The sequence below is a fragment of the Chionomys nivalis genome, chromosome 18 (genome assembly GCF_950005125.1).
Source record: "Chionomys nivalis chromosome 18, mChiNiv1.1, whole genome shotgun sequence".
Classification (NCBI taxonomy): Eukaryota; Metazoa; Chordata; class Mammalia; order Rodentia; family Cricetidae; genus Chionomys; species Chionomys nivalis.
This window is the reverse complement of record NC_080103.1, coordinates 50647300-50658500: the sequence shown is the minus strand read 5'-3', so window position 1 is coordinate 50658500 and position 11201 is coordinate 50647300.

The window sequence follows — 11201 nt, the reverse complement described above, 5'->3', positions numbered from 1 at the left end:
TGCAGAGTCTCCTCATAAACACTCTCAAAATTCCCTCAGCCCTTGAACATGTGTGTTGAGTGTTCACTGTTCTGAAAAGGACTGATTTGGGCACCAAAGTAAACCTCCACTGTAGTCCCCTGAACTTGAGCTACGGTTCCTCTGCCTTTGCGTGCCATTGACGGGGGAGACAGTTATAGAAGGTGGGATAAGTTTTCACAATCAAAATCTGTAGAAAATAGCAGCTCTGATGTCAGAAAGATTGCTACTCTGCAACCCTCTGCCGTGCTCTTGCAGGAATGCTAGTGGCGTGCCATCACATGGGCTCTGGACTTTCTGTCAGATTTGGTGTGAACCTTAGTTGTTGTCTAGAGGCTGTATCTGCTAAAACGACTTAAGCTTTTTTTTTTTTAAGTTTAACTACTTCATCCACAAAATGAAGATAATGCTATGTATTTCTAGTTATTGGGGTCAGTAATGATACATAATATAAAAATACATAGCGTAAGACATGCACTGGGCTATCTGTTATTATTTACTGTGCAGAGGGGTTTAGTAATGACTACATCACAAAGCCATAGGCTAGATAGTCTCACAGTACATACACATGAACAGTTTATCAGTGTGGAGGGTCCCACAGGCCTGGCTTCTGCAACTCTTCCTACTGTGAACCTACCTCTAAATACAAAGAACTTCTGGGCACAATTTAGCAAGAAGAAATTGTTCATTCATATCTAAGATGCAAACAATAAAAAAATGGTTTATACAAAATGAGTCATGGCAATGAACATAAACTGAAGTCAACTTCTCACAAAGAAATTAGAAAAAGAGAGAAGCCTGGGACTGAGTCTTTAATACCCACCAGGCAGGGAGAGACACCTGACTTCAGAAACCTGGGCTCCAGGGCAGGCACCTGAGCCAACCACATGAGCCCAGGAGTCAAGAAGACTCATCTTTATGTGAAAGAGTGTTCATTACCTTTTTTTAAATCAGTGAAGCAGGAGACCATTACATTGTTTTCTGGAAGTTCAGAGTTAATCCTCTCAGAAGGAAGATAAAGCAGCTTGCCCTGGCAAAGAGGAGTCATCAGAATTGAGGGCCTTTGACATTCCCTGCTTCATCAGGTTCTTCCAACACGTCCCATTCCAACCCTCAGGCTACCATTCTTGCCCAGTCTGCATTATAAAGCTGGCTGCTGAATTTGTATTGGGACTCAGTCAACCACAGGGTGAGATTTTGAGACTGATTTTCAGCACTCTCAGCCTCTCAGCTGCAAGAGGTAAAGGCCTCTTTGGCGGCACACTTAGAAGCTTTCACGGTATTTAGCAGCATATTAGCTAATGACTCAAATCCTCGAGCTCATCCTTTTCCTTCCCTACTTTGTCCAGTAACTCTAGGAAAAAGACGGTTCCCATTCTTTTAGTTCTTATAATTATAAACATTAGTTTGTCTAAGTATTGAAAAGTTCCATGTCCCTAGTCACTCAAGAACTCTTCTGTTAAGGTTGGTCAGTGAGGACATCCAATGTTGCTGATGACTGTACACGTCTGTCCTGCCAGGCTCCATCCTTGTCTGCCGTCTGCCAGGGCTTCTTGACTTAGCAGAAATCATTAGCACCTCTGAACATATTCAGATTAAGCAGCCAATTCCAGAAACTCCAAAACCAATTCAGAAAGCTTGTACTTAAAATTCTATTCCTCTAAAAACACTCTTAATATCAATATTAAATCTATATTAGTCGAGGTTGTCCAGAAAAAGAGACTGACAGAAGTGTGTGTTTGTGTGTGTGTGTGTCTGTGTGTCTGTGTGTCTGTGTGTTTGAATATGGGAGCAGGAAAAACTGGCTTCCCAAGTGGTCTTCTCTAACTTGAGATTCAACATTTTTGTTCTATCCAGAGTTGATTGGATAAGGGTCACTGAGATTAAAGGATATAATCTGTCTATACTGGTTACCAAGAAAAAGTCAGCCTCACTGAAAATGCCCTCAGAGACATTCCCACCATGATGTTCAGACACATATCTGGACATCTTATTGCCTTTTCAGGTTCACATATAAAATTTACCATCACAGAAAGTAGAATGACCCAGGGATCGTAACAAACTGCAACTGAATTGCCCAGCCTGTTCACATTTCACATCTACCTGTGACCATACAAAGCATGGAGGGATGCTCTATGCCAGTGACAGACCCTGTGGCGAGTACAGGGAATGCATAAGTAAATGGAAAGGTATAAATGACATCAGACAATGTAGAAAAAGTACAATCCAAAACATCAGTATAACTTACTTAGCCTTAGTAGGACAGATATGAATTTTATGAGTGATATAAATAGCTAATGCTGATTTGACTCTCAAATCCTACACCTTGACCTTGAAATCACAAGAAAAGATTATAAACCTTGATTGCTGAAGGGGGGTTGTCAGTTGTCATACATGTGCCACGCTAGTGGAAGTGTTGGAATTAGGGAAAGTTGTGCATGCAGGGGTACAAGGTGCACAGAAATGTCTGTGCCTTCCTCTCGGCGTCGCTGAGAATCTAAGATTTCTCTGAAAAATAAAGTCTTTCAAAATGACAATGTATAAAATATGTCTAAGCTGGGGGAGACCTTGAGTGATTGTCTTCCATCTCCCTATTTGAGACAACATCACAATAATGTCATCCAGGCAGATGAAGAGCTATGTTATTTTGAAAAGCTCCCGAGGAAAAGATTCTATGACCTTCCAGCATTAACAACGCTCACTTTCAGGAAATTCGACCATCTATAATCTAAGGCTCTCATGCTGTGGTTAAATCAGTTTCCACTCTGCAGAGAGGAGTCGATAGGGAGTCAGCTGCCCTTTGGTTTCTATGTAGAAACTCTTCATTTGCTGATCCTGGGAATGAAATCAGGTAAAATTTCCTGTGTAGTTTTGATTTAGTCTTCAACTTACATCCTTGCCCGAGCTGGTTAACGCTAGTTCTGTGACCTGCCCGTGAATTCACTCATACCCTTATCTGTACTCTCGCCTCACTTTTGTTAAGTCTCTCTACCAGAGTGCAATTGTAATTTAGGGTAATTACACAAGCGCAGGACTCTCTCCCCACACCTCCTCCTGTCTTATCTGTGTGCCAGTCTCTATCACTGACATGTAATAGGTCCCAGTAAGTGACTGTCAAAGGAAAGAAAGAATGGAATGGCATCTAGATAAACCACTTACTTTAACTACGCAGACAGGGCTGTGGCTCTGTCAGTTAAATTTCTTTAAATAATAAATAATAGCTATCAGCTCTGCTTGTTGGAGTGAAGAGGGAGAATGCATCTGGAGATTTCTGGAAAAGTTTTAGAGATGCTAGAGGAGAGCTAAACCAAGGCCGAGGAAAGTTCACCCCAGGTACTTCCTCTGTGAGAGGCTACGGGCTTCTTTCCAGACTTCTGTGATGTGTCTCAGCTCGCAGAACCTTCCAACAATGCTGTCTTCTTTCAACATTGCTAGTTCATAACAGTGACAAAAGGATGGTTCTATTTCAGGTCAGGTGTCAGTACTGAACCAAATACCCTTTGTCCTAAGGGTAGAGATGGCTAACGTGGAAATGGCTGTCAGCCAAAGTCCAAAAGAGGACAATGTTATATATCTTAGCATTCCTTAGGGAAGAGAAATCAAGCATCCTGAAGCTACCAAAGAGATGTGTGCTACAAACAACAGCTGTGCCCTGAGATGCCACTGAGCCATCTGAAAGAACTATGGAAAGAGTTTTGGGTGCCAAGGGGTTTTTTCCTCTTCGACTTTATTGCTTGACTATTTCTATTTAGGTTCTCTGGTACAAAGATTTAAGAATATAAAAGCTTGTCTTGCTGAGCTGAAGTGTAAATTTCCTTTGAACTATGGATCAATGCTTGAGCTAATGACAAATATTACCACAAGATTTGTGGCAGTCGGAGAAATCTCCCTTCCAGAAATCCAACACGCTTTATATGTCATTGAATTGGCAGTAGATATGCACCTGGAATACTAAACATGAGAAGCAGAAAGGAAATGGGTTGTGCAAAGTCCCAAGCACCCTAGTGATGCTCAGGATGAATTCCTCATAAGAACACCAGCCATGAAGATACTAGAAAAGGAGGGGAGGAGCAACTGTTTGCCCACAGAGTGATGGTACCTTGAGAAAAAAAACAATTGACTACGACTAAAGTCAAACTCTTTCATTACCCTCGTTTCATCTTGTAATTGCGTTAACTCACAAGAGATTAAAAATGACCACAAAATTATTTGCTGCTTTTTCTACTAGGAGCAGTAATTGATTTCCCCACTCCTTGAACCTGGGCTGACATTGAGATTTTGTTTGACTGAAAAAGGTCAAAATGCTGCGTGAATAAAAGCTTAAACCTCAAGAGAACTTGTGTACAGAAAAATAAAATATTAGAAAAGGATATGAAATAATGTGAAGACCTTTAAATTTTGAAATGTTTGGTGCATCGATGTGGGTAAAATAGTCACCGCTCAAATACAGGGGTCTATTGCCTTTTATTTGGCTCCATTAAAAAAAAAAGTTCAGGGTCTGGGAAGGAGGTCAGTGTGTAAAAACATTTGCTATACAAGCATGGGGACCTGAGTTCAAATATCTAACGCACCCAGGAAAATCTGGCGATAGCCAAGCAAGCCTATAAATCCAGCACTATTGGGGTCAAAAATGGCAGGATTGTTGAAGCTAGTCTCCTGTCTTCTTAGTACCAGGTTTAGTGAGAGATCTTGTCTCAAGAGAATGATTAAGCAGGGCACCTGGATTCCTTCTCTGACCTCTGCACACATGCACCAGCACACACAAGTATGCATACACCACACACGTGCATGAGTACATACTCAAAACAAAAATTTTTAAGGAGTTTAGTATATCTGTAGACCCACGTATAGATACACAGACATGGACATAAGTATATATCTTCGGATTTATAGGCATCACAAGTTTGATGTCCTGACATTTCGGAGTAATATCCATACTTAGCATCTAGCTAAACCAGGGCTCTTCTTCCGCAGGATAAGACATCCAAGTAGTTTATAAGATCTTTAAAATGTAAGCCCATTTTCAGAATTCTCGCTTCTCTTTTTTGCATCATTTGCTGAGAGAATTAAACTGATGTTTCATGTTTCCAGTTCTGTTCTCCTGAGTGAGTTCACTAGAGTTAACTGGGTAGTTGAAATCTATGGACCATCTCCCAGGATGGGGAGACTTGGCTCTCCTCCACTTCATCTTCCTGACTTCCTGATTTGGAGATCTGTCACCAGCCCCTGCTGTGAGATCTTCTTTATTCTGTGTTCCTTTTATCTTTACCCAGAGACTTTCAAGAATCCTTCTTTGTTCCTTCCATCTCCATAGTGACTCTGGTATGTGAATATCTTCCTACGTCTCCTCCTGCTATGGAGGAGTTTATGGATGCTTAGTTTGCATATAGAATGAGAGCTGGGATGCTTAATAATTACCACAGAAGCAAGCGTACGAATTCCCGCAGCGCCCCATATCATATACCCTTCTGTACTCATTATTTTTACTGTTTTTGGTAATGTTCTGACTCTCAAAGACTAAATGAGTCACAGTCTCTTGCCTTGGAAAATCATATTCATTTTGTATAGCTCCAGTGCTTATTTATTTTTAATCTAATACCTTTATTGTTCCTTTGTCAGGTTCCGGTTTCTGATTTTCATTTTTCCCCAGATAATTGTTTCGTTTTCTATACGTCATTTACTCTCTCCCCTCATAGTCTGTCTGGTGTGTTTTTACCTCTGCAAAGAAATTGTGAGCACCCTGATAAACACCGGGAGGGAAAAAAAAAACTAAAAGGAAACTCTTTGAAACAAGAGCTGAAACATATTAAGTTTTCTTCCATCCTTAGTATTTCTCTGCACACCAGCACACCATGGATCCAGCTGCCTCTATTCACATACAGCACCTGCCATACAAAAGCAGAGAATGATGACCTAAGATGAAGGGAGGGAGAGGTGGGCTTCATGGAAAAACTGGGACACTATTAATTAAACCCATCAAAAGGAAATGCTTCCCATTCTTTTTAGATGAAGTTGACGCTGGGAGGAAAAATAAAGCCACACATTTGATTCCATTCGTCAGAAAGCATTTGCTGAACACCTTGGTAATAGAATTTACATCTGCATCATTCAACTTCCAGTATGTTTACATCAGTCATATAGAAGCAAGGAGCCATATAATAAACAAGTTATTCTATGTGCGACATTATAGGTAAAAGAAGGTATTTGCATATTGTATATATGCAAATGGTGTCTCCAAGAAGTTGAAAGATTTGCCCTGGTTTCTGGACCCCACACTCCTCTGCATCAAATTACCTTCCTCTGGGTCTCCTTTCCAAGGCCCAGGGATGTGTATATGGAGATCCCTGACTTGGAAGGATTTACCGATCAGTTATGGAGGTTTGGGGACATAGCTCAGTTAGTAGAGTGCTTGCCCGGTATGTGCTAGGGCCTGGCTTCAATCTCCAGCCCCGAAAAACAAATTAGCTATGGAAAAAAGCCAGGCACATAAAAGCAAATAAAAAGATGATAATGGCAACTGGTAACATCCACAGAGTGCTTCCCAGTGCCAGGCATTGCTTTACACACAATGACTCACCCGGCCCTCCCAGCCATCTTGTGAGATAGGCAAGGTGAGACCCTGGAGGCACAGAGAGATTTACTTATTTAGCTACAGTCACCAAGCTAGGGAGTGATGTGATTTTAAATCATCTGAGTCAAAGTTTAAAGTCAGCAGCTTGGCCCCTCTGGCTGTATTTGGTTACTATACTGTGTCCTACGACTTTTCTGGAAAACATCACGTGGAAGACAGTGCATGTTCGTGATATAAGGAGTATGCTAGAATGCCAAGAAAATTTGTGTGAGGGGCAGGGGAGGGAAGAGAAGCATTTGCCTCTCCTATGCAAAAATAATGCAGACCATAAATAGCAGGTAAGATTTATTTAACCGGAAGGTGCTAAGACAACATGAATGACAAAATGAGGGGAAAGAAAGTCTGCTCTGTGTTGGCAGGAGCTGCCAATAAACCAGCCTGACTGTGGTAAAGCACTTCCTGTGGCATTATGGGATCGAGAATGGTGTGCTAGATGCAAATTAAAGTATGGCTCATCTACAACAAAATCTAAATCTGAACCCTGAAGGGAACAATGAAATACCCCAAAGACAATTTTTATAAGGGGCTAAAGTCCTCAAGAAGGTTTTCCCAGTTATAAACAGAATGGTTTGAGGAGGGGCGGGGTGTTAAGCATCAGACTTAAGAAGAGCAGTTAGCGATGATCACAATCAACAGAGGAGTTGGGTAGGGTGGGGACACAGAGGCGGAGAGTGCTATTCACCGTGGACTTGGGGCCCCAGTAGCTAACACGACTGGGAAGGTGAAATTTTCAGAGATGATGCAAAGCCTCCATGAGAGACTGAGAAAAGAATGACACCACTTCAGAGATGGCAGAGAGATGCTAGCGGGAGGCATGCTCAGATCTGCCACACTAAATTGAGCATAGCAGGATGACACAAGTTGAAACATCATGAGTTGATCAACAAATATTTGTTTTCAATCCCTGTTTTGTGTTAAGGCAATATGCTAGAGCCTGGGGATGGTGTAGGGACAAGACAAAAATGTCCCTCCCACGGAGACTTGGGTCTAGCATTAAGCAGATGAGAAGAAAGCCAATTGAATAGAGGTGGTAGTTACCTTCAGGGTTTCTCTCTCTCTCTCTCTCTCTCTCTCTATATATATATATATATATATATATATCTTTTCTTCTCTCTCTATTCCGGCTCTCTTTATATATTATTCCAATTCAGTGTCTCACCTCAACAAATGAATTACTATGCGCAATCGCTTTTCTGCCCAGAAAGTTAGAAGGAACATGCTATTTTAGGAACCCTAGAGAGGCAGAGAGAGATTGAAGGCAAACATTTGTTTGAGTTTATTAATGAAAAGGATTACCAGAGTCCAGGGGCCCAGCCAGAGTACACTATCAAGAAGAAGAAAAGGAATATTTTTCGTACAACAATCTCTTTACTAGCGGGTAAGCTGAAGAGCCTCTGCTCCTGGTATGAACCACAAAGCCCTGGACTAGTGGCAACAACTTGCAGCTCACATGTGTTTATGTCATTGAGTCTTGGGCTTAGCTCTAGCGCATATAAACCAATGTTGGGTGGCTTTAGTACATAGGTTAGAGGTGCCCAAGGTTATATGTAGTCCACGACCTGTTTTGTGTGACCTGTACAGGAGTCTTTTCAAGACTTGAGACATTTAGTGTTTAGGCTTGGAATTCGGGGCTTAGACATCCTACTAGAGCTCTCCCACGGCTCTTGAAAGACCAGCATTGGGTATGTTTTGATGACTGGCCATATTTGGGCATGACAGTTCTTGGAGTCCTTTACTGGGCAAACTAACATTTCAGCAAGCTGTAGAAAAAATGGAGCCTATGTTGGTCAGAGTGGCATACATGTCTGAGTTCAAGGCAAATAAGGACTATGTCCTGTAGATAAAGTTCAGACCCATCTCACCAGGACACAGCATGTCTTACTCCTTAATATTGTCTATGTGGTCCCTGTATCTGCCCCGGGTAAGTTCAGCAGAGGGCATGTCAGCAACCGGGAACAGACCAAAGAACCATGGCTGCACTAGCTACGAGGGAGCACTCAAGTAACCAGTCGGGAGGCTCTTGCCAGAGACATTAGAACTAACACTTGTGGCAAGGAATTCAGATATTCTGAATGTCAACTTCCTGATTTGTAAATTGAGATGAATGGGTAACCAGCAATTTCACTACTGGCTATAATCGAAGAAAGTGAAATCAGAATATCAAAGAAATGCGCAGGTTCCCTTGTTGTGATGGTTCAATTTTTGCCAACTTGACAAAAACTAGAGTTATCTGGGAAGAGGGAGTGTCAGCTGTGGAACTAACTTCATAAGGATGACTTATAGACACGTTTGTGGGGCATTCTCCCCCCCCCCCCACCTACTGGTTTCTTGAGACAGGGTTTCCTTGTGTAGCCCTGGCTGTCCTGGGAGTGACCAAGATACATAAGACACAGCTAAAAGGTGCTATCCAGACTCTAGACTCAAGTAGCCTGGCTGGCCTACAGTCCATGGTTACCTACAATCATTTGCTATTTTAGTTAAGAGGGTGATCTTTATTTGTAAATATCTTTCTACGACAGATACTTAACATGAAACTATGAGCCTTTTTTCAGGTCTTATTCATGTCTGAGTAAAAAAAAAATGCAGGTCTGATCTCTCTGTTAGCATCTCTTTCCTGATATGTAGGACAGCTACAAGCTTTCCTATGTTTTCAGGATAAGGTGTAAATACATATAGTATACACACACACGCACACGCACACACGTACATGCACATGCACACTCTAATGCACACATGAACACCTACTATAGATATTATCTTGATGCTTGTTTCTAGTCTCAGGTGCGAAACATTTATTTGAAATTGGAGTTTGTACAAACATGTCCTTAAAGACTATTTAAATTCATTAAATAGTGACATTTCCTTTTACTCGGGAGTAATTTTCTGTTAAATTAAGGGACAGGATAAATCTATTAAATACATTTTTTTTTCTACTTAGCAGAACAAGATTTGAAATAAAATCTTTAACATGAAAAAATACTGAAATCAAATAGTGGCTTACCACTAGATGGAGCAACTAAATTTAAATTTTTTTCACTCACTGCAAAGTTTTGAGTGGTTTGAATTAGGTTCTGATTTTAGATTTCTTCTTCATTTTTCCTACAGTCCCCCTTTTTTGTTTGTTTGTTTATTGGGTATTTGGAAGGCTAGCAAATCTCTATTAGAAAAAAAATAAAAGTAACATTGCAGTTTGTACATTGATGTCCATAAGCTTAAGGCTTTGTGAGTTGAAAGGAGTCTTAGAAAGTCTGCTCAGAGAGAAATTGGAGTTCAAAACTGTAAACAAAAAAAATTTATCTCAAAAACAATGATAGCATCTTCCGTACTACCTTAATCTTCCACCTTACAATGTTGCCTATCTAGTCAAACCAAGCAAAAGAAACCTTTGACCTGTCAGAACAAGTGCTGTAGAGTTTGTGTGTACATAGCTTCCTATGTTATGGTTATGTGTACAACGCTGGGAGAGCCAGGACAGTGTCTGCTAGTGTGCACAGGAAGCCACAACAGGTTAGTCGCTGACATGATTCAGGTGGAACTGGAAGGAGAGGGTTCTAGCCCATGGCTTTATTCTGTTCCCTCTGAAAATCAAAGCACTTGTCCATTAATGGAATAAACATGTGTGGGGCTGAGACCTCTCGCCTGACACACGTGGGGCCCTGGGTTCAATCCCCAGTCCTGTACAACAATGGTGGTAAATAAATACGTACTAAGAATCTGTTGTCCTGAGCTCTATTCTCCATCCATTTCCATCTCAGTGGCTGAAGAGGGTGTCTCAGAATTAGACTAGACCAATCAGTCCCTGAAAGGTACAACGATATGCGTACTTGCTGTGGACCGAGGGGAGGAAGGAGAGCCAGAATTCATTAAGCTGAGGTTGGCGAAATGAAAGAGGACAGGATTGTATTCCTCACGGCTTAGCATTGACACCAGTCCCTGGATGGAGGATGTGAGCCGTCACCGTCATAACCATACAGAACAGTTCTGGAAATGTGTCTGAACAACCTAAGTCTAGCGTCACTACGCCTAAATTATATGCTTATATTCCAGGAGGAGACAATTTCATCTGTTGTCATCATTCTGAAGACTAGAATTAAAGAATTGTTTTTATGAGATTTAAGTTTTCTGTCTAGACTGATGGGTGTCAAGATCCTGGGACTCAGAAGAGGGTCAGGTAAGCAGTCCTTCGGAAGAGAACAGTGCCTTTTCCTACCTGAAGGAGACACTGCACTAACGCTCAGTCCCTTTCCCAGCAGGCTTTCTGACCAGGCATTCAAAGATCATGGGATTCCATCTTTTTAGGGTCTAAATAAGGTTGATTGGTTTCCAAGTCCTTAATATGGCCAAAGCAACAAATGAGAGAGAGAACCAGAAACACAAATAATGTATTGGGCACCGTATATTGTGTTTATACATTTTGATATGTATTCGTGTGTATGTGCACATATGTGTGTTTGTGGGTGCACATGTGTGTGAGGCTATAGGTCAGTTTGATTTAGCTAGACTGGCTGGTCAACAAGGCCCAGGGATTTCCCTGTCTCCATCTCCCCAGTGC